The sequence below is a fragment of the Papio anubis genome, chromosome 12 (assembly GCF_008728515.1).
Source record: "Papio anubis isolate 15944 chromosome 12, Panubis1.0, whole genome shotgun sequence".
NCBI classification, from domain to species: domain Eukaryota; kingdom Metazoa; phylum Chordata; class Mammalia; order Primates; family Cercopithecidae; genus Papio; species Papio anubis.
The window spans coordinates 72,049,038-72,071,369 of NC_044987.1; the positions used below are offsets into that span (position 1 = coordinate 72,049,038).

At 44.1% G+C, this 22,332-nt stretch overlaps 1 protein-coding gene across 8 annotated transcripts in view; it reads left to right on the plus strand.

Moving 5' to 3' along the window:
- Positions 1–1,771: 1,771 nt before the first annotated feature.
- TEAD1 (TEA domain transcription factor 1) overlaps positions 1,772–22,332 on the plus strand; it is a 271,440-nt gene continuing 250,879 nt past the window's right edge. For 4 of the 8 annotated variants that reach the window (XM_009186557.4, XM_003910207.5, XM_009186558.4 and 1 more), the window contains exon 1: positions 1,772–2,238. The gene's annotated coding sequence lies outside the window, so the exon portion shown is untranslated. Of the gene's footprint in view, positions 2,239–2,835; positions 2,989–22,332 lie in introns of all 8 variants that reach the window. The other 4 variants (XM_017948598.2, XM_017948604.2, XM_009186556.4 and 1 more) reach the window with 3 other exon arrangements.

The following is a 22,332-nucleotide window of genomic DNA, read 5'->3' on the forward strand; positions in this document are numbered from 1 at the left end:
GCACTTGTACTTGACTGTGGTGGTACCTACACAAGTCAGCAAATTGCATAGACCTAAATACAGGCACGTACGAATACGTACAGGTAAGACCAGGGAAATCTGAATAAGATGGGTGGATTGTATCAATGTCAATATCCCAATTGTGATACTGTATTAGAGTTTTGGAAGACATTACCAGTGGGGAGAACTGGGCAAAGTGAACAAATGATTTATTATTATTATTATTTTTTACAACTGCCTCTTACTCCGATTACTTCAAGAGTTGCAATTAAAAATGTATTAATAAGACTGGGTTCTGTGGCTCACTTTTGTAATCCCAGCACTTCAGGAAGCTGAGGCAGAAGGATAGCTTGAGCCCGGGAGTCTGAGACCAGCCTGGGCAGCATGGTGAAACTCCATCTCTACAAAAAAATTTTAAAAATTAGCTAGGCGTGGTGGTGCGTGCCTGTAGTTCCAGCTAGTTGGGAGGCTGAGAAGGGAGGATGGCTTGATTCCAGGGAGTCGAGGCTTCAGTGAGCCCAGATTGCACTCCAGCCTGGGCGACAGAGCAAGATCCTGTCTCCAAAAATAAAATTAAATAAATAATAAAAATAAAAATAAAGAAAAAAAGAAAAAGAAGGAAAACAATGTATTAGTAAAAGTTATGTTTTGTAGAAATGCGTTGCAGTAAGTCACTGTCCAGTCTCCTCAGTTACCCATATATAGGGATACAGGGATTCCTTGGGCACAAAATACGTTGTTATTTAATCCGGAGGCCTCAGCTGGAAAAGAGAACCAAGTGCCTAGAAGGAATGAGGCCACTGTACAGGAATTGCTTTGCAGCTTCTTGATAAATAATTATAACAATCACCCGAAACTTTAGACGCTTTCTGTCCCCAGTGGGTCGACTTCACCCCTTTTCTGACTTACTGACTGGGTCTCTGTCACTTTTGCGTCACTACCTCCAATGGCAGGGTTAAAATTATTCCTTTATTATTGAAATGAAGTTTCTCAATAAAGGGCTAACTTAAAGTCGCCGGATGCAGCGTTTTAAAGTTTAGGAAGTTACTTTTGAAAAGTACAACCGGCAGAGATGAGCGAACTTAGTTTTTTAAGTGACTTGCAGAAGACCGTGCTAGCAGGGGAGGTTTATTATGAACTCTGTAATTATCCTTCTTTGCTAGGCTAAAGGTTTTCCTTTCCCAACAGGAAAAGGAAATTTCGACTTTAGTGAGATCTGTGAACTTTTATAAAAGTGAAAGGGAAGAGAAGAAATGGCAGGCTGGGAATCTGGCCCGGAGACCAGACGGCGTCCACCGCGCTCGAGAGCAACAATCTGAATCACCAGCAAGGAAACTTCTCTTCCCCACACTTGCAGACTTCCGCGAGTCCGGGAGCACTCAAGGCAGCAACCCGCGTTTCCGCGTCCCGGACTAGGGAAACTGAGGCACAGCAGGCGAGCCGCGCGCAACTCCGGCCTCGGCGCCTGCCCCCTGGAAGGAGCCCAGGCTTCCAGAGTTCCTCGCGCGAGCGCAGGGACTTGCAAGCCGCGCTACTCCCGTCCGCCCCGCCCCGGCTCGGGACAAAGCCCGGAGCCCGCGCCGGGAGACGGAGGGCGGTTCCCGCGCGAGCCACGCTCCCCCGTGGGCGCGAGACTCCGCCCAGCTGCCGAGAGCCCGCGCTCCAACGGCAAAGAGGCCGCGCCGGCCCGCCCCGATTCCCCATGACGTCACCGGCGGCGGCAAGCCCCGCCTCCGGCCCCGGGCGGCAGGCCGCATGACGTCACCGAGGCCCCACCCCTCCGGAGCGAGTTCGGTCCTGGCGTTCATTTCATTCCTGTCCTCATTCCGAACATTCTTAGCATCGCTCGCGCTGCGCCGCGCCGCCCGAGCCGAGCCGAGCCTCTGCTGCCGCCGCCGCGGCCCCGCCGCCCGCCGCGGGCGCCCACCAAGCACTTTGCAGACTCGCTTCCACCCTGCGGGCCATTCCGCGCGGCGGGGCCCGGGCCCGGGGCGGCCGCGTCCAGGGACAGGCCATGCAGTGACGCCCCCCCACCCCTCCACCTTTGCCCGGAGCGCGGGCAGCAGCCCAGCGCGCCCAGCCGGCCCCGGGGCAGGAGCGGTGCTAGGCAGGGGTGGGGTGGCCGGGCCCGGGGACCGGGAGCCGGGGAGGGAGCCGGGCACCGAGCAGAGGGCGGGGGAAGCGGCGCCGAAGTTTGCCTCGGACTCGCCGGGCGCTGCGGCGGCTCCCTGGGCCGAGGTAAGTTGGCGCGCGGGGCGGATGCTGGGGTGCGGGGGGCGCACGGGGCGGCGGGGGGGCGGCGGCGCGTCCCTCGCGGGCCGCTCTTTTCTTTGCGGGCTCTGCTTTGTGTGCGACGGCGGGCGGGCACGCGGAGGGCCGCGGCCGGGCCCCCACACCCGCCGGCCCGCGCCCCCTCCGAGGTGAGCGGCCGGGCGCCGCCGCGCGACTTGCCAGGACGCCAAGTTGGGCCGCGCGCTGGGAGCCCGCGCGGCAACAGGCGGCCCTCGGCGGCGGCCCTGGAGGCGCCCGGCCGGCCGCGCCGCGCCCCCCGCGCGCCCCCTCTCCTGCCGCCTGCACGCGCACACACGAACACACCCTCGGGCGCCTTGCACGGGGTGCGCTGGGGAGCCAGAAGTTCGGAGCGAGCGCGGGCGGGCAGAGCCGCCGCCGCCTTGGAGCCAGGAGCCGGCCCGGACCCCCCTGCTTTCGCCGCCTTTCCCCGGCGCCGGGGACCCCCGAGGCCGGCCCGGGTCTGCGCCGACTTGTGCCGCTGGCGGGGGGTTCGCTCCTTCTCAAAGATGAAAAAGGGCACGTTCGTCTTTGCCGCTTCTCCAGGACTGGTGCTGCCGCCGCCGCCGCCGCTTCATTGCACATTCAAGTGGAAAATTTTCAGGAGTCAGCAGAAACATTGTGTCCAAAAAAGACTGAGTCGCAGTTACCACCAAACCCAGGAGGAGACTCTCCCTGGAAAACTTCCCTTCCCTTTCGGTAGGAAATACTGGGGGATTTGTTTGTTTATTGGAAGAGAAATGATCCCCAGGAGGGGAGAAAATCTGGGTACACTTCTAGTCTTTGTTCGTAACATCAACACTTGTTTTCAAAAGTCTAGAGTCCCGCTTTAAATAAAGTTCAACTTCTGTGACTTTTCTTTTTTAAAAAAATAACGTTTGTATTTTTTTAAAAAGCGATATTTTTAATGAGTTGAAAACAATGAGGGCTCACACCTCCCCTCTCTTCTCATGAAAATAAATGAAATCCAGATCAGAATTTTCTTTGCTTTTAAATTGCCTTTTTTAAAAGATTTATTTAAAGTTGGATAGTGTCACTATATAAAAATATTTATAAAACAATGAAATACCAGCCACCAGCGTTTCTCAGGAGGCTTGTTAACTTCTCAGAAGCAAGTGGCTTCCTGTGATTTGCAGAAATGAAAATTGACCTCAGTGAGCCCTGGAAACTAAGAGACAGATGATGTTCCAGGAGCAGGGAATGTAAAAAGGCCATGTTTAAAAACAGTGCCTTGGAAGGAGCCCAGGTCTTGGGACAGAAAGGTCTGTTAAGCCTGCCACATTTCAAAATAGTAAAAAGAAATATTAAAAACACTACACGTATTGCAAAGGAGCAGAACATTATCAGTTCACAACAACCACAGGTTTCTTTCTCCCCGCTTTCCACCTTGATTGTTTTTGGAAGTTCGGGTGGTCTGATGGCTTGGGGTGCGCTGGGTGCCTGCAGTGGTTACCTGAGTAGACACATCCCTCCCTTCGGGGAGATGTGATCCACTGTATAGTCACAGCCGCGAGTGGTCTCCTTTTTCTGCAGGCTGCAGTGAATCTTGCTGGTCTCCTAGGGATAGGGGCTTCTCTGAGGCACAGACTGGGGAACAGTCTTCAGGCTATGCCCGGTGCTTCACCCTTTCACTGTTGGGTTTGTGCCCCCCTTCTGTAAACAGCAGGGTCTTTGGGCCCAAGCATATCTGAATGCTTATAAGGACTAGACTTAAATCCAACTTCTTTACGAATCTTTTCCTTTTTAGAAGGAAATAGTAGAACTAATTACAGAGTGACTCAGGAAAGACAAATGGATTCGTTGAACCTTTGTCAGTGGTGAGGTTTTGAATTGTAGTATTTTTGGGGAAAGGCTTATTTTTCTAATCTCACTGTTTCCATAAATGGGCACAGATATTTTTGTTTAGTGTTTCTTTGTATGTGCAACTCTGTGTTGAACTCTCAGGTTTCAGGTTTTAAACAGTTAACAATTCTTTTATTTATTGTTGGTATAAAAAAATGAACTGATAAGCTATATCCATTACGGGTTCTTGCTGATGGTATCAAAGTGCCAAGGTAGACTATTTTATTTTTACTTTAATGGTAAATATTATTTGAGCTGCAGTTTTAGGGGAATATTAGAACTTTTTTTTAAAAACAAGCTTGAAACAAAACCAGTATGACACTTTACCTTGACAATAGGGGTAAAGAAAATTATAGGAAAGAATCTTTGTGTAAATTCCTCCTCTGTGTGATCCTTTATAAAGTACTGAACTCCGGGGAACATGCATGAGAGAGATTATTGGAAGGTTGGAGGGTTTTTTTTCATTTCTTTTCCCAAAACAAAAACCAGGACTCACCATGACATACACTTAATGAAATTTAATTTAAAGGGGGAGGACATCCCAATTTAGTTTGAGCCAGACTGATAGGAATTTCTCACTGAGAGGCTTTTTCTTGCCTTGTGGTACAATGTGTGCCCCGGCCCCAGCAGCAAACTAATTACACATAAGGGCGGGTTTGGGAGGGCAGCCTTGGGGGAGTCGGCTTCCTCCTCCCTTTCCCATTTCCTCTCTGCCCCCACTTACTTGATACAGCAGGAATTATATATTGGTATACTCACTTGGGAGATTGGAGTCCCCTTTTATTTAGAAAAAGAACAAATAAGTCATAAGGAAAAAAATGTTCGAGTTTTTTTTCCCTGCTTGAGCTTCAGCAATTTATAAACAATTTTGTGTTTTGTTGGTTCTTAGAATACAGAGCACCAATTATGAGGGCATTTCTTAATGGGAACATTTGGGAAGAATATGCTTTTATCATCGGTGTTTAGATCATATTTGTTGTTACATATTCAGCAGAAAAGTATGTAATAGGAACAGTTTAAAGCACGTAGATCCCAAATGTTAAATAGACTTTTGAAGAAATGAACTGTAACATTAACAATATTTTAAGGTTGGTTAAGGTTGGTTGCTTCAGAAATGGATTGATCTCTCATACATGGTGGTCATACAAGAGCCTGGTCATTTGTAGAATTACTTTTCTCTCTAATCCCATGTGTTATGTGTTAATTATGAGCATAATTATGCTGCCTGCAAATGAAAATTGTGGTGTCTTATCACTCAAGATTGGTGCAAATAACTGTATGTATGATCTGGTGGACTTAAAAATTATCATATTCACATACAGTAGTTGGATAACACTTTTAAGCTCCATTTTAGGCACTTTTTCTTGTACCCAGTAAAGAGATTGTGAAAGGGAAAATAAATAAATAAATATGAAAGCTGTGTTTAGAGGCTGAATCTGTTTAGTGGTAAAACTTTAGGGTCTGTTTTCTCCAAAGACTGAAGAATGTGGCCAAAACAAGTATCCAGATTTCTCTGTAGAACTGCAAGAAAATCCAAGCCAACCTTGCTGTTTTTAAATGTGAGCATTATAGCTTCCCCTTTGGAGTTCAGTGACTGGAACTGCAAACTGCTAATGTCCAACTTTTGAACTCAGCCAGAAAAATATATTGTAAGCTTATTGCCCTTTGACAAACCTAGGCTGTGCTGCTGCTGGGCTGCTTGGGGACTGATTGATGGCTGGCATAATCTTTTATAGCTACATGGTGCTTTTTATTTTATAATAAGGCATAGATTACCTTGTGGTGTTAATATTTAAGTTGCATTTAGAGTTGTGTTTAAACCACATCAGTGATATATTTTATTCTTTCATATTCGTAAAAGTGATGAAATGAGGTAATTCAAGTCTATCCTAAGCACTTCATATTTCAGGGTTGAGCTTTTTGACAGACACCTTATTTAGACATTGTTGTATTGCAATTAATGTGTACCTCTGAAATCGGAAGTTCTGGGGCTTCCCTCTTCTTGGGATAGTTTGTGGAATGCTAGTGTATTTGGATCTAAATAGTTGGAGTGTTTTTCTGTGGGTTTTTATTTTTCGTTTCAAAACTGTGAACTCTTGAGTGCCCTCAGTCTGTAAGATTCTCATTATGAGCTTCGTGGTTCATATTTGAATTTGGAGTTGAAATTTGACTGTTTTTTCAAATACATTCCAGTTTTGTAGTGGTACAGAATAGGGTAGCTTTGAAATATGTATTTTATTTTAGTCAAAGTAAAAATGGGTTGTCCTGGTGGGTGCATTTTCAGGATGATGTTTCTTACAAGGGTAGGTTACTCTTAGCTTTTAAATTCTCCTTTGGTCCACTGACTTTTTGCATAGTTGAGAGGATTCTCAAAAAAATAGTTTCTAATAGTCCAGGAGTCTTGGCTAACTGTGAAACTCACTCGTTTCCTCTTCTTGATTGGACAATGGTGGTGGTGGTGGTGGTGCTGGTGGTGGTGGTGGTGGTGGTGGTGGTGGTGGTGAGTAGGGGGAAGGTCCTCATAAAAAGCTATCTTTTTTCTGTGTTTGTGGCCAAGGGAAGGGTGTGTTGTACGCGCTATGCCCACCCCACTCCTTGTTTAAAACTGGTCTTTACTACCCGAATGCAGTGCTTTTTTTTTGATTCACATTTGTTTTGAAGGCTGTGTCCTAGGATTTCATTAGTAGTTTTAATTTGCAGGCATGGGACCCTGGAAAATGGGTTTAAAAGAGAAAGCTGGCTTATTGATGAGTAAGTTAAGCATCCGTCATCTCTAGTGGGAAATTCTGGTTGCTTTTAGGCATCTCACAGGTTTAGATGTATGTGTAAAGTGACTGAAACACCCTTGACTGGGAATATACAACACTGTTGTTCTTACTGATACGTAAACTGAAAAACTGCTGCTAATGGTGGGAAATGTTAATTATGTGAGAACATATTGAACTTATATTCTCTGGCATGAACTTTTTTAAAAAAAATGCATTAACTGTGCTGCTTTTTTTTTTTTTTAAATAGGCACAGCTTTCTAATTATCATAATTCAGTTCAGCTCTGCTCTTGGATGGTGTTCAAGTGCAATCTCAATTTAACTTGAAAGGGGATTTTTTTTTTAAACTTGGAATGTTGAAGAAAATTTGAAAAGTTCATCCAAGAATGTTGTCTGCTTAGGTGTGAGTAAATCTAGGGGAATGAAATGAGTGCCTTTCTGTAATAGTTCAATAGATCTGAGTATTAAGAAAGAGATTTTTTTTGCTTTGCTTTCTATCCAAGCATTTTTGTATAAACTGATGCTACACACTGCTGAGTTCTCTTTGAAAACCAGTGTTTTTCTAATAGATAGTAAACTAAATAAATGAATATTTTATTACCATCTGCAAAAATGGGAAAGTCTTTTAAGAGAGTGGAAATACAAAATTGTTATGAATTTATTTGACAGAAATCACTGTTAATCTTTTATACCAGCCAAGCCTTTAGAAGGTAATTGCTTTATCTGCTCCTTCTTTTCTCTGTGACTTGATGGCATTTTGTGAAGGGAGTCATCTTTGACAGCGTTCATCCCAGTGTCTGTAGCCTTTAATTTTTCTCTGACTTTAATAGCTTTTCAAAGAAAAAAAACTAAATGAAGCCCAAGCGCCAAATCCTCCGGGAATCAATTTTAATTGTAAGAAAGAAGAACTTAGATGGGCCTTCCGACTTTCGTCCAGCCTGACTCCTTCTGCTGAAATGCAGAGAGCCCGTGGAAACCAAATGACTTCATTTGCTCTGGCACTTAAGAACCGAATTCACTTCCGTGGTGGTGAAATAAAAGGAGCCAAGTGTTTTAAATAGCCACTCCCCGAGGCCCGCCCGCCCGAGCCTGTTGAGAAAAGCGCATTGTCTGCTTGCAGCTCTAGCTGGGAGCCTGCCTGGCTCGCCCTTCCCCACCGGGCAGCTCCATTTCTGAAGTTGACATCTGGTTTTCTCTCTGTTCACCTGATCTGTCCCCGTACACGCGCTCACATGCAGTGTGCATGCATGCATTCTGCAGGTAACAGGGATTTGTGACATTAAGTATGTGTGTCTTTCAAATCCCTACTGGGATAGGGGGAGGAACAAAGCTAATGGCACAAAATAAAATGTAAACACAGTAGCTGCCCCACATGCCGCCGCTGCTGGGTTTCTGTCCGATGGTGCTTTCTGGGTAGGCGTGCCTATTGTTATGGCAGCAACAGGCGGCAGAACTTGGGGCACCATATGGCGGATGTGGGCCTCAGATAAGCTGTCTGGTAATTTAGCTTATCAATAGCATTTTGATATGCTTCATTTTCAGATCACCCATTACTGTGGCTGGGGGTGTCTTGGGGGCTAACTGATTCTGAAACCATTGTGAGCGGATGCTTCCTTTGGTGGAATCTCTTTCAATCCTTTCTCCCTGGCTGCCTTTTCATCTCAAAGCCTTTGAGAGACAGTGCTGGTTAGAGTTAGAGCTCCATTAGCTGAAGGAACCATCAGCCCCATCTTGAAATGCTGGGCACTTAGAAGACCTTGTCATGTATTGTCATTGAGAGAAAAACAGAAAACAGATACTTAATAGCGTTTCATATTGTCCCAGCCAAGAAATTCTCTTAATTCAAAGTTGCTTTTGCTTTAAATATTGGCGTAAGTTTGATACTGTTTTCTAATTTTGATGAAAGGTTTCTACTTTTGTTATGCATTCAGAATACTCCCTAATTTCCTTTCACCTTTAGATTTTACCTTAGCTGTAAAATGCAAACATTATTACCATTTATATAACTTGAAATCAGGGAATGTGCCGTTTGTAATTTGGAGGCAAGAAGCGGCTTCCTTCATGCCTAGAAATTGTGAAAGTGGAAAAAATGCTTCCAGAACACCACTCAAGTGTCCAGTGAAGCTGAAGCAAAACTAAAATCTCCCCTACTCATGAATTGGTAGGGGAACTCGTGCCTCAGCTGGAGCCAGCTCAGGGAATCTGCACTTAGTAAGTGGCTCAGTGGAAGTGTGATGGTGTGCATGACCATGTGCTCATCACCTGTGTGACACTCATTCACCAAATACTTGTGTCCCTGATATGTGGCAGGCATGGGGGCAGCTAGGGCGAGGCTGCCTGCATGTTCTCATTCACCTTTCCAGGCCCTGCACCTTTTCTCACATTTTGCCTTTTGGGTTTGCAATTCAGGGCACATGAATCCATTTACATGGCTAATTCAGGATGGTTTTGACTGAAACCCAGGTCAGCCTCTTTCTGTTCCTACTCCAGGAAGCTTCTGCCACATCAGTGGTGCCCACCTTAGCGTGTGCACTGCAGCCTCCGTGGAGCTTTTACAGCCTGGGCACCACCTGTGAAGGCTTAGGAGGGTTGTGGTAGTGCAGTGTGTCTGTATTTCTGAAAGGCCCCATCATAGTATCGGCTCTGGGCTGGGAACCATTGATCTAGATATTCTAATTTTTATCTGCAGATAGAATCAGGTTAAATTTGACCACTTCCAATTCTGAATGTGATTTTCTTCCCTCTATATTTGTGAGACGGTGTACCTAGGAACGTAGGCTGAATCTTTATGGAATTGACTAAGATGTTCATCATTGGTTTTAAGGATAAGCCTGCACAAAACTGAGGTCTTACCTTTCTATTCAGGGGAAGCAATAAAATGAACCAGAACCACTTTCTCTGTGCTCGGCATTCATCTGTTACTTCTTGGGAGTGTAGCACTTGTTTCCAGATGTGATTGTAGAGGTGTGTGTCATGCTTACTGGTGAGGGGCTTGAGAATGGAGTTCTGTCTGGCTGCTTGTAGAGGTTTTGCTTTCTCAGTAGCAGGGATGCTCCTAGAGGTCCTTGGGTGGTATGCCTGGTTTTGGAAAATGAGGGGATAGGAAGGGTGATCCTGACGGCTTTCTGGAGATGAACTGTGGATAAACCACCATGCTTTTCATTCTTTCCTTCCGTGTCTCTTCCCTTCACCTTGCGCACTTTGAAATCCAGATACTCCTGGTTTTCATGCAGCTATACTTGCCACTGAGCATTTAAACGTTTATGGGTGCTACTGTGTGCCAGGGATTTAGTGATTAGGAAAAGGTGGCTAATGAACAGCGATCAGTAAAACTCACCTGCCTGGCAGAGTTTACAGTTTAGCAAGGAAAGCAGGCATGTAAAGAGGTCATGGTAATCCAGTAGGAAAGTAGAGTGTATGGTATTTTGTGAGTTCCAAGGTGCACATTTTTAACATGCTTGAACATTTTTGAAATTGGGATGTGTTTGACAATCATGGCTGGCCAGGTGGTGGTAATGACCCTTGATGTTGGATACGCTCACCAAAGCCTGTGGAGTGAATGTAGTGGACAGGAAGAAAATCCCAGAGTCAGTGGTGAGCATTCCTAAGAATACCCTTGTTACGGAGGGTGATATTGTATGGACACTGATCACTCTGAGAAGTTACTTTAGCTTATGTTAACCTGATTTATTTAGCTTATATTTTCCTTTTTATGTATGCACAAGATTGATAGTAAAAAGTTTCAACATGTATAAAATAGTATTTCTAAGTGATAAGCATTGTGACATAATTTGTTTCACAGTAGTACCTCTGAAATAAAATCCTGCTACATCTTACTGGCAGTGCTGCCTTAGGGTTAGTGAAATGTTGAAACAACACGTTTGCATCTCTAGTCCTAAGGATCTGGGAGGTTATACGTTATGGATGGTTGTTGCCTTGAGAGTTGCTTTGAGGGAGTGGGGTTTTTTACTTGTTTATATTTTTTAGGAGCATGAATTTCCTTGTGTAACATCAGAATAAAGGGGAAACACACTCACTGGGGTAAGCCCTCATGGTATATCCAAAGAGCTGTGTTTCTTGTGGTAGGAACTGAGGAGGGCTTTTGGAGGAAGTGATGTTGGAGTTGGGCTTTGAAGGAACGGGGGGAATTTTTTTCCAGATGCCATTTTGTGGGGTGAGTTGGGAGTAGGTTGTTAGAAAATAAACAAACCTTGTGAAATATTCTCCTGAGTAATGAACTTAACCCTCGCATATCGATAGGTTTGTTGCCAATAATGGGCTACTACAGATTTGAAACTTGGCTATGAGGAATTAATTGAAAGGAGTAGGAGGGGGGAACTGATTGACATGAACAATGAGTGGGCTGTTTCCTGATTTTGGTTTGGAAAAAGACAGGATAATGTGGGTTCAAAATTACAGATTTGGAATTGGACATACCTTGGCTCAGCTACTTGCTAGTATGGCCTTGGACAATTTGCTTGTTCTCTGCAAGCCTCGGTGTTCCTGTCTATAAATTTCGATTGTGCCCACTATATACCAGACATATGGTTTGGTAAATGCTCAGTAAATAGCAACTTAAAATGTTATGTTGCATAACAGATCTTGAAGGATTTTCTGCCAAGTCACCCTGGACAGTGAACCTTGAGGAACACCCAAGGCTGAGGCATTTACTTAGAAGAGCTGGATTCCTGGTCTCAGGCAAACAGATAGAAATCTAGGAGAGGCTGAGGCAAGCCCGTAAAGCCCTTGACCATTAATCACTTTGAACCACACTTCCCTTATTCATAAAGTGGAGGAAATCCATCAGTAAATACATAATATTTGAGGTCATTCCTTACCCAGTATGAATTAAATGGAAATGCTTCAAAAACTGGATGGCACGGTACACTCCTAACATTGCAAGGGTTGGGTTGTAAAAGTTCTTTTATAAGTGGTTGAATGGAACTCATCTTTTCATAGGGAAACAAGCTTAGGGTCTCGGGCCTTCTTGTAAAACCATTGCATAATCCCCCCTGGGGTGCAGAGGGCATCCAGCTTCAGGTGCGGAGAAGAAAGGTACTTTTGCTGCCCTCATTACACCTCTTAATACCTGCTCAGGGCTTAGCTTCTCTGTGCCCGCACTTTCCCCATCTGGAAAATGGGAATGATGTTATCTACTTGGAAGAGTTGGAGTAAAGTTTAGATTAGGTAACTGCTGGCTCAGTAGGCTAGAGCTGCAGGTGTGGCTGCTGTTAAAACCCAGGCCATTCGTTTCTCCCAGTACTCCAGGCTCCAGAGATAAATCTTTGCCGCTCTCCTAAGACTCGCTTCCTCTGGGCCTTAAATGTGACTCAAATTATTCACACTCATGTGAATGAATGATTGCCCATCTCTTTAGCCAATGACGTTTGTGAATTCCAGTGCCTAACTCCAGGTACTTCCTGGGTAGATGAGCTGAGTTCCTTCTGGAAGCTGTTGATAGAACCTTGTGTTTTCAGTCAGCTGCCTTAAGCTGGTCTTGCTCTGCTCACATTCCCAGCTACACTTCTGGGTGTGTCAGTGTCCCTGTGTTTTTAGATCTGGGCCACTCCCGGTGACTGGTCTGAACAGTTAAGATTGCTTTGTGTGAGCCTGGGCCAGGGACCACCTGCATTTTATTGACATCTTTTCCTATTGTCTCTTAAGCAATGTATAGACGTGTGTGTTAATTAATCTGGTTTCCCAGTCTTTAAAAAAATTTAACAATTTTTGAGGGAGGAGAGTAGTCTGGTTAAGGAGAGAGACTTAGATTCAAGCAGGCTGATAGTGGATAAGGGGAGAAAAATAGGTTTAAGAGCACTTATTCGCAACCCTGGGAGTCTACTAAAAGTACTGAATTACATACTTTAAAAGGGTGAACTTTATAGTATGTGAATCATATCTCATAAAGAAATAAAACCCTGGATCTAGTCACCACACAGAACAGCATCTTGTCATGCCCACCATGGTGTCCCCAGCACTCTGGCTGTCCTGTTTTTAGGTGGTCAAGTGATTAAAAATTGATAATCAGACCTAATAAGAAGAGTTTACATTTCTACCAGTTTGTTTTAGAGGGGAGCCAGGAAAAAACATACAGTTCCTTTCAAAGATAAACAGTAGTAATATTTAAAATGAAAGATTTTTTACTTCAGGAAGATTCAGTTTCAATAATGCGGAATGATGTGCTCCTTAATGATAAATGTTTACCATGTTAACCCATCCTTATGGATTATACTTTTAAACAATCCAGGAACTAAGTCATAAAGGATAAAGTGGGAGATCATGAAGAGGAGACACCTGGAAGGCATGGGAGGCCACAAATCAGTCATTGAATCTGATTTACAGATTGACTTAAGAATGGGAAAAAACGGACCCAGAATCAGGTTAATGTGTACCTCAAGTTTCAGGCTCTGCTCTACCTAGCTTTTTTCTTAATTTTAACTTGGTCTTCCTTGTTCCTGTGTCCACCCACCAGATCTTGGCTGCCTTCCTTGTGGTTACTGTTGTGGCAGTTTTGCCCGTTTGTATTTTCTACAGGGCTGCCCTTTATGGTTCCCCATGGCTGTGTACCTGTTTGCCTGGTATAGTCCTGGTTTATGTTGCTTGTCTTGGCATAATCCTTAAAGGACCCTCTTTTACTATCAGAATGTCCCAGTTTGGATGATAAATTATATGCCTATTGTACTAATAGGAAACTGTCAGGGAAACTGGCAGACTAGACTTCTCTAAAATGGAGAGAAAATCCCGGGCAGGAGGGCTTTGTGGTGTCTTGGTATTGAGCTCATAACAGTATTACTTTTGAAGGATTGTCCCAGGCCATTTCTGAGGCCAGAGCTACAATAGAGGGGAATTTCAGGAAACAACTTTCCCTTCAAATCTGTGCTATTTCAACCAAATTGTTTCAAACCTTGTTCTTTTCTGTGGATGCATTCGTAAGTATTTTTAAAAAAATAATTCTCATCATTCATAGGAATGATTCAGCATTGGTTCATTTCCTTTTAGACCAACAAAGTTTAATTTAGAAAGAAGTTTTTTTTCAGTGGTATTCTGAAAGGTTGGTTTGTACTGTATGAAAATGGAGGATTTCAGATTATAATTTAGAACCTGTGGTCTTGGCACTCTTGACATTCTTAGGTTTCAAACTCACTTACCTGTGTTCTTTGGGAGACTGTGTGATGATGTTCTATGATGCACCTAAATAGATAAGCCAGAGCACATTGAGTGGAATTTTAGAAATTTTAAAATAAATTTTTGTACTTTTAGAACTTTGCCTAAAACCAAAAGTAATTGGAAGGACACTGCTCAGTTCCTGGTGGTTCTTTTGACACCACTGTTTAGTTATTTTGTGGTGTGCCTTAGGCAGTGACTTTGGGCAGGAGTGGAGGTGTTCAGTCCAGTGTTCAGCTCTGGCCAAAACAATGGCGTCTAGACTTAGCTGTTGAGAACTCTGCTAGAGAATTGTTACCTTGTTGGGGTGGTTCACTTGAGAGAAGGCATTTGAGGGTCCTGCAAGTGCTGGATCTTGGTCTCTCCACTTCTGGCTGGTGTGGAAGGAAGTCTTGGTTGGGAGTGCTCTGCTATGACTCTTCCTGTGACCTTAGGTAAGTCACTTGAAAATCTTTGGTTTATTTTTCTGGGAAGATGATGCTGTACTGCCTCTTGCCCCTCTAGCTGTTTTTGTGCTGGGCTTTTGATTAAAGAGAGAAAATGTGTGAGCCCTTAGGCAGAAAAGTCCTGGAGAACTGTTATCTTATCATACCATCCATAACCCTCAAAGACGGGTTTTGTGGAGGAGGAGCAGTACTGCTGAGTTCACTTTTAGTTGTGCTAATTCCTGGGCTTCTCGGATGGGAAGGGGAGGCTGACAGGCCAGGTTCTGTCTTAAGCCCATATGAGTTCCATTTGTAGTTGAAGAAGCTGAAGCTCAGGGCAGTTGAGTGACCTCCCCAGCATCACACAGCTACACTCTGAAACCAGTTCTTTATCTGTGTGACTCCACAGCTGTCAGGCTAACAAAGGACTGCACATCAAGTCACCTGTCAGGTTTTCTTGTGACATTTGAAGGGAGTTAAGATAGATTGTGACATTGAAACAAAGGTAGTCTTCTCATTTAGTGTATTTGCCCAAAAAAACGAGGACACAATACTTTTGTTTTCTTGGTGGCCCATTTTACTCCCTCTTCAATACAAACTTATGGCTAAGGTCTTGAAAAGTTGGGTGTGTCTCAGTTGAGCCTCTCAGAGGTTACTTATCCTACCTCGTTCACCTCTCTCCTGTGGTTTCAGTCCTCCAGGACTTTGGGGACCAGTACCCCTCACCCCCACCCCGTGACTGGTTATACTCACCATTGAGAGAGAGGGGGCAGGACTCCTTGGGGCCAGGCTAATCCAAACTGCTCTCTAGGCGGGTGTAGTGGGTAGGGGGGGACTGCTGTAGTTTGGAAGCTTGGAACTGGACCTGCCAGTATATCTGGTTTTGCTTTGGAATGTGCTGTGTTGGCAGGCAGGCAGAATAAGTTAGCCCCCTCCAGCACCCTGAAGGCCTGGATATGGAAATGGCCTTATGCTGGGGATACAGTTTAGGTAGATGACCTTCACTTCACTTTTTGATAACGGGAGTGCTTGGGAGCCTGCTGAGATGGGGTGAATTTCTCTCCTCCCACCCAGGTGACCAGCTTAGCCTGTGATAGGTGATGGGCAGTGATGGGGCAGCTGGCAGAAGAGAGTTAACTGTGCTTGCCCAGAGCCCTTCATAATCAGGCCTCTGAAAAAGACACTGGGACTTTGAAATGGGGTTGTTTACAGGGTTGATACCCATCTTTGACACCTTGGTTGGTTTTTGGTGGGAGGCAGTGGGGCTGGTTGATACAATCTCTTCCTCCTGTCTACCTATTTCTGGTGTCTCTCGGCCAAAAGGTGCGTGATCACTGATTGCCAATTTTTAGGTATCTGTGCTCATGTCTTTCCCCTCTTCCCAACTTGCTTGTACCTTCTTAGTCTTCATGCATTTCTTAAATTCTTCCTAGGTACTTCTGTTGGCTGTTTTGGTGTTGCCCTAACTGTGCAGTTCTCACTAGTGCTTGGTGTATTTAGCAAAGTAGGCTGAAAGCATGGCTTGGAGGTCAGATCTTGGTTGCAGCTCCAGTTCTGCCTATTGGCTGTGTGATTTTGAGTAAGTGATTAACTCTCTCTGGGCTTCTTGTTTCCTCCTCTGCAAAGTGGAGAAAATAATAGTGAGTTTAAATGAAATATAGCAAATGACCCACTGCCAGGGTCTCTATTGGTTCCCCCAACCCACTGAGAATTCTCCTGCTTCTTCCGCTCTCCAGTTCTCTGTTCAGAGTCCTGAGGTTTTCCTCCCAGCTAACATGGGCTGGTCTGACTGGGGGTCATTTATTTGCCTTTTCATCTTCCTCCTTCGAGTTTAGTTTTAAGCTTTGCCCCAGCTTCCCCTCTTGCTGGATTTCCTGCTTTGTCATTTTTCTGTTTTTTTGTTTTGTTTTGTTTTTAAATTTTTGGTTTGTCAGGCTGTTTCCCTTTAGTTTTCATATTTTCTGTTGTCTCTCCCTCCTCCCTGGAAAACACCCATCCACCCTTCCCCCGTCCACTTTTCACCCTCTCTCCTCTGCTCTTATCACTTTAAGATCTCAGAGACTCTACCCTGCAGTTCACTACATTTCACCAAAAATGGTCATCAGAAAAGCACCACTTCTGCGCTCTTTAACACTGGATTGAATCTGTTGGCTTATAGAGTTCCCAGCACTCTTGAGAGTTGTTACTATTTTGGAATAATGTAACTCATTCTCATTACGCTTATGAACTTGTGGAATGACACAGGTTTCCTTCACTTATCTGTTGGACCTTGGGCAACCTCTTTATCCTTCTGCACCACAGTTTCCTAACCCCTGAAATGGACATAGTAGTGTCTTCCTTATGGGTTATAGTGCAGGTTCAGTGAGGGTGAGCACAGTGCTGACTCGCAGAGAAGTGTCTCATAAATATTAGCCGCCGCTGCTGTTTATGATTGTGACCACCGTCATCCAGCATCTGTGAAGTAGAGTGCCAAGTACCTCTTCCGTAGCATCTGTCTCTCTTTTTGAAGGAGGGGGTCAGGAGCAGAATCTTATTTTTATTTTAGATTTTCAGTGTCTTTGCTTTGGGAAAGTTTAGTACAGTAGAGGGCAATGAACCCCTGTGCACCCATTATCACCCAGCAGCAATCATCACCTCATGGCTATTCTTGTAAACTCCTGGCTCCTCTCCCACTAGATTATTTGGAAGCTATCTTAGTTGTCATACCATTTCATCTGTAAATTAGTACATATTTTAAAAATATGACTCTATTTTTAAAAAAACAACCAACTATGATACCATGATCACACCAGTACTTTAATCATTCCTTACTGTCGGCCGGGCATGGTGGCTCATGCTTGTAATCCCAGCACTTTGGGAGGCCGAGGTGGGCAGATCACGAGGTCAGGAGATCGAGACCATCCTCGCTAACATGGTGAAACCCCGTCTCTACTAAAAAATACAAAAAATTAGCCGGGCGTGGTGGTGGGCGCCTGTAGTCCCACCTACTCGGGAGGCTGAGGCAGGAGAATGGTGTGAACTCAGGAGGCGTAACTTGCGGTGAACTGAGATCGCGCCACTGCACTCCAGCCTGGGCAACAGAGTGAGACTTCATCTCAAAAAGTAAAAAAAAAAAAAAAAAAAAAAATAAGTCCTTAATGTCAATTATCTAGTCACTGTTTGGATTTCTTTGATTGTCTCATAAATGTTTTTTCACAGTTCGCTTGTTCAGATGAGGGTCCAAAACTAGATCAACAGGTTATATTTGGTTGCTGTATTTCTTAAAACTCTTTAAATCTCATCCCCACCTTTCTTGTAATTGATTTGTTACAAAAGCCCCTGTGTTTCTCTTCTAGACTTCCTCGTTCTGGATTTTGTAGTTGTATCTCCATTGTGCTGTGTATTTTATTCTCTTATCCTGTGTATTTCCTATAAACGGAAATTTAGATGTCGACATTTGATCTAATTCAGGTTTTTTAAAAACATTTTTTATGCAAATATTTCATAGCTAGTATTCTACCAGGAGGCACACAACGTACAGTGTCACTTTTTCTGTAATGTTAGTGCCATTGATTGATGATCTCTGCATGTATCTATTATTTCATGTAGTTTTTGCAAACGGATGGTACTCTGATACTCTAGTTCTCTTTTTGGAGACAGGTCTCACTCTGTCACCCAGATTAGAGTACAGTGGTGCGATCTCAGCTTGCCGTAGCCTTGACTTCCTGGGCTCAGGTGATCCTCTCACCTCAGCCTACTAAATAGCTGGGACTGTCAGTGCGCCACCATGCCTGGCTAGTTTTTTAGTTTTTTGTAGAGATGAGGTTTCATAACCCAGTCTGGTCTGGAATTCCTGGGCTCAAGCGATCTGCTCACCTCGGCTTCCCAAATTGCTGAGATTACAGGCATGAGCCATCCCACCCAACCCATTCCTTCTTTTATGGAGAAGGTTTCTTTTATCAACTATATGGTTAACCTTGCATATAATTTGTAAAGGAAAGATAGTTTTTTTGTTTGCATATCATTAGGCAATCACTGATTTTAAATTATCGAATGCATTTCAGTCGATTGCAGTTCCTCCTCTTACTGATGCTCACATTGTTTCGTCTTTGGCCAGAGGGAATTTCTTTAGTTGGCTCCTGTGGCCTTTTGATGTGACCCTAATAATAGTCTTTTATAGTTTCCTTGCTGTCCAATCTCTTGTATATTCTGGGAGGTAGAATGAACCATTTCTGCAGAGTTTGGGTTTCTTTTCTTGAGAAATGGAATTTCCAGGCTGTGATGTGTGTGCTAGGTTCTCTGCTTTTTTCTTCTCCCACTCCTTCAGTTGAATAATCTGCTCACCTTTGGAAATGGATCCTGCCTGCCCTGTCAACTCTAATCGTGGTAAAAGCTTTCCTTGCACGCTTGCTCATGCCTGGCCTCTTTGGCTCTCGTTTACCACTTTCATGCTTGTGCTTGTCATCTTGTCCTTTCCTCCCTTAAGAAAAAGACCAAGCTGAAGAATTACCATGGATGGTTTGTGGTTTGACTTGCCTCCTGAAGGCCAAAACTCATGTTAATGTAGGCTTCACAGAAGTCTTTAGTCATTGCCTTCATCATGTCTACCTGATAGTTTGTTGTATCCTTGTGTACATAACCAGGACGTGAGAGATTCCTTATCTTATTACCTTTGTGAGCCATTCAGGCTGCAAGCTGTATTTCGATGATATTGTTGGGTGCATTTGTACTCATTTGTTTCAATAAATTTTGGTTGAATTAAACTTTGTACTTCTTCTCCAAAGTGTTTAAAATAGAATGTATTTAATGTCCTAGTCATTTGAAGAATTTATCACTAGTCTATTATTTTCATAAGCTTAAATAAGTTGAAGATTTGTAGTTTTACATATATTTATGCCTTGGACCCCTAGTTGTAACATAGCTATTGTTTTACTGCTGCGGGCGTACAGTAGTAGGCCTGTAAGTCTAAGATGAGTGTTTTTTATTTAACAAGTCTGCTATTAAACTTATTTTTAGTATTGTAATTTCTGTCTTTGCTTCTTGGAAATTGTTTTATACCTGTGTTGGTGCATCATAGACTATGCACTTAGGCCAGCCCCCCGAGTTGCCCCAGCGAAGCAGGGCTCATTTTAAAGACAAGCTCTAATGCTTTCTTCAGAGGTTCCATTCAGACCTACAGTTTTAGCTTCGGTAATACTTTTTTGTTTTGTTGGTGAAACAAAGCCGTATGCGTTCACAGTGCAGCCAACACAGTCTCACAACAGCACAAGTGAATAGTCCTGAAATTATCATCATTCTCCACACTACTGAGAAATTAACCAGCATCCCGGCCTGGGAAATTTTGGATACACATTTAATGCCCCTCACCCACCACCCTGGCTTTTTTTTCTCTTTAAAGCCGCAAGCTTAATTTAATGGTTCCTCTGTATTAAAGGAAAGTACAGTATTGTAGGGGTTTATTCCCCCCCCTTCCTCCGTGGGCACTGAGAGTAGGGGGAAGAGCCCCGTAATTCACAAGGCAGGCCTCTGCCCCGCGGTAAACTCAGTTTCACAAAGGGAATTTTCATTATGGTCCTGTGGCTCCCTAACATAGTGGAGGCTTCAGGAGGCAAGTGGTAAAAGCTACCAAAGAAAAAGCTGGACTGGAGCCACTGACGTCATGTCAGTAAATCTGCTGGAGGAGCCCAGCCATGCAGCGCCTGCCAGCCGGCCCCTGCACTTTGGCCTTGCCTGGTCAACTGTTCTTACTGCTTCCTCCACCCCCACCCCACAGAACAGCCTGTGTTTTTTGTGTTCTTTTTCCCCTTTTCCTTCTGTGCAACTGGGCTGTGTCGAAACCCATAAAGGCTTTTGAAAACCACCCCTACTGGTCCTGTGCTTAATGTCTTGTGTGGGGAGAGTGGGGAGAATCCAACGATTCATGAATGAGGGAGGCTTTAAAACTTTTTTCTAGTGGGGACCTCTTTGTGATGAATAAATCCACGGGGAACATCATGGAAAGCAGCCAGAGGTGCGACCCCTGGTGCTTAGTACTTTCAAAGAGCTTTGCTTTTAAGTCCTGGGCTGTGTGCATGTGTGTCCATGCGTGTGTGCACGCGCACAGTAAAGGAGAGAGAAGCCCAGTCAGCACATGGGTGGAAATACAGAATATCAGCCTTCCAGCAGAGGATGATTTAAGAGAATGAGTTCCAGTGCGAGTCCTTTATTACCCGTTACTCATTGGTCAGCTCACTCTGAACTCTGGTTTGCAACTGGAACAGTTAAGTCTTAAGCTGCATGCTTCTGTACATGCTGGATATTTAGAGTCACAACCCCAGATGGGCCTGAATTAAAATATTGCTGTGCTAAATCTATTTTTACATCTAGGGGAATGACATCTAAAAATAAACCTTATCCCACCTGTTATCCACTTTTGGGAAGTTGAAACGCTGTTAAGTCTCAGCCCATGGATTAAGCTTTGATGACGGCTTCCCATGTGATGCCTGCATTCCACTTTTCCTGCCATTGGCGTGATGTTTTCATTGTTTCAGTGACCGTTGTCCTCCTGTTTATTTTGCTGTGAATATTCATTTGCAAATAAGAGTGAAGCATAGGTTCAGATTGGTTTTGATGTTCCTGAATCTTAGGGTCAGAAACATATTAAAAGCAGTATCTTATCCATGAATCATGAGATGAGTCAGTTCCTGAAACCACTACAAGCCTCATAGTTCTTGGCTACAAGCAAAGGCAGGAAATCCAGGCTTCAATAACTTCCTTTCCCAGTCCTGGCTATAGCCGCGTTGGTGGTTAGGTTCTGCTGCCTGCCTTTGTAAGCGGTAGGAAGATGTATGTCTGAGGAACAAAGGCACTTGAGTCAATTTACTGAAACTGTTTATAATTTGTGGTCTTGATCTGAATGTCAGGCTGCATTGGCACACCCTGCTCTGCTGTGCGGCCCGGCACAACTCAGCCAGGAAAAGCGGCAGGCTGAGTCCGGGGAAGTGCCCCAGCAAACACATGGCAAGTATTTCAAGGGGCTTTAGTGTTCCAGTGAATCCTAAAACTTGGGGACATGCAAGCGGACACTAGGCAGAAAGCTCTGGATTCCATATGTATAGTTGAAGTATCAACTCTTTGTTTGTTCTCCATTTGAGAAAAAGGAGAGAAAAAAGAGAAGGGAGAGAACAAACTAACACATTTGCCAGCCTGCCAAGCTCTGGCCTGTCTCTTGCTTTGACTTGCAATTTACTTCCTTATATACAGGGTCCTTTTTTTTTTTCTTTTTTTCTTTTTTGGGGTTCCTTTTGCTGTGTTTCAGGCCAGTCTTCCTGACTTCAGAATCAGTTTTATAACTGTTTTATTAAATATTTTAAAGAGTAAGGGAGAAACACGAAGTTGTCTCCCAACATTGGGTCTGCTGTGACTCGTATTTATTTTTCTCCTTTATGAGCAGTGCCTACTGTGTGTATGTACCCAAGTCAGAACAGAGTCGGGCTGCTCTTTCTATGTGAGGTTGGGACTCACTGTTGCTTTATGCTTTACTTGTGAATTTATGAGCTTTTTCAATCTTGAAAAAAATTGAAATTGAGTGTGACTCATTTATCAATTCTTACATTCTTTTTCTACGCTAATTGGTGTTAGCTAGCTGTGGGATTTGAGAAAATGGGACTGAAATGAGACCCTTTCCCCCCCTACTGTAGGTTTATGTGGAGTCATTGGATAAGTTCTGATAGAAGTCTAAAAATAGCATGGGTAGACCAACCCTGTGAAAAGACACTGAGAAAGATGGGAAAGAATTTGAGATGATGAGCAGTTAGATATTGATGCTGCCTTTTAAATTGAGCTTATTTCCAATTCATAGCTGGCAATAGCTCAGAAAGGACAAATT